Here is a 1,797-nt window from a genome sequence, read left to right as displayed (position 1 = left end):
ATAACGTGTGTCAAAAATGAGAATTTACAACTCCTTCTTAATAAATTTAACAACTTTCACCCACGTATTCAATTCACCTTCGAGTTGGAAAAAGATGGTAAAATCAGTTTTCTAGACACTATGGTAATCAACCACAACGACACCATAATCTTAGATTGGCACCATAAACCAACCTGGTCTGGGAGATACATTCATTTCAACTCACATCACCCCATCAAACACAAAAAATCTGTCGCCATATCCTTATTCGATCGCTGCCTTAGAATATCAAACCCTCAATTCCTTAAAAAGAATTTAAAACTTGTAGAAACAACTCTTATTTCCAATGGCTACCCTATAAAATTCATCAATGATATCAAAAAGTATAGAGTAGAAAAAAATGTACAACTCGATTGATTGGAATGTAGACTCCAACAATCCAACTGATGTTAATGATAAATTTGAAAACTCCATCTCTATACCGTATATAGAAAATCTATCTAGCCAGATCAAAAAAATTCTTAATGACGAGGGAATTGAAATTACTTTTAGAATATCTAATACTACAAAACTGTCTCTGTTTTCTCATCTTAAATCTGTTACTCCTAATTTAGAAAAAATTAACTGTATATATAAAATACCATGTCGAGACTGTAGCATGAGTTATATCGGACAAACGTCACAACACCTAAAAAATAGAATTTCTGGCCACCGTTCTAATATTAAATGCCATGTCACTGACAGATGCGCTTTAGCAGATCACTCCTTGACCCTGGGTCACAATTTCGATTTCAACAACTCTATAACCCTAGCTACAGAACCGAATTGGTATAAACGTATCATCAAAGAAATGATCCATATCTTTAAGAACAAAAGGAACTCTGTTAACAAACGTACAGATATTGAACATCTTAGCCACCTATACTCTAACATTCTCTAGTTTACATTATCGTGTTTTCAAATCATTGGCGCCCCTTACTCCTATTGGTCACTGCCTTTGTACTCCATGACTTTCGAACATAGATCAAGTTCACACGTTGATCAACATAGATTTACGGATCGATTCCCGCTAACCTTCACTTCCGTCCGAAATGCTGTACCGCTAACAACACCTAAGCATGTACTGGTCGTCATTTTTTGTGAGTAATTTTTTCAAAATTAATTGATCTTTTCCCAATTCCATTTCCCAAATTATTAATAAGCATTTTCTGACACAATTTCAATTCTTATCAACCAATTTTTTCCTCTGATTAACCTATCTTCAAAATTTTGACATTTAACCTAAAACTGTCACTCTGACAGTTTCGTGCAACTGTTTAATTTTCACCTAATCTTTGTACAACAACAAATATTGTTTTTAAACATATTCCATACGCTCAATTCAGATTTGTTTGTGTTGAAGCATCCTATTTTTGTTATTTATTATAGAATTTATGCCTGAGGATGGTCGGCAGGGCCCGGCCGAAACGTCGACTTTTTATATTCACGTCTTTCTAAGTATTGAATTCTTCTTCTTCCTGACCGGAATTTCGACGAACCTTCATCTTTAATCTACCTCCTGGTCACAAACTTCTATCCTATATATATATATGTATATATACATATATTCATCCACATATATTTATATTATACATCCATATAATAGAATATTAATGAAGGTAATTAAGATAAATCATGTAATAAAATGAAAAATGATTATGAATAAAAGAAATTATGAAAAAATAAAATAGAATCAAAAATAAGCGGGTAATTAGAAATATTTAGGATTTTCCTAATAATTATACATAATTTTAGAAAATTGAAATAATGTGAGAAAAC

The sequence above is a fragment of the Neodiprion lecontei genome, unplaced genomic scaffold (genome assembly GCF_021901455.1).
Source record: "Neodiprion lecontei isolate iyNeoLeco1 unplaced genomic scaffold, iyNeoLeco1.1 ptg000069l, whole genome shotgun sequence".
In the NCBI taxonomy this organism is placed as follows: Eukaryota; Metazoa; Arthropoda; class Insecta; order Hymenoptera; family Diprionidae; genus Neodiprion; species Neodiprion lecontei.
The sequence above is the reverse complement of the archived record's forward strand: the minus strand, read 5'-3'. Positions refer to the sequence as shown.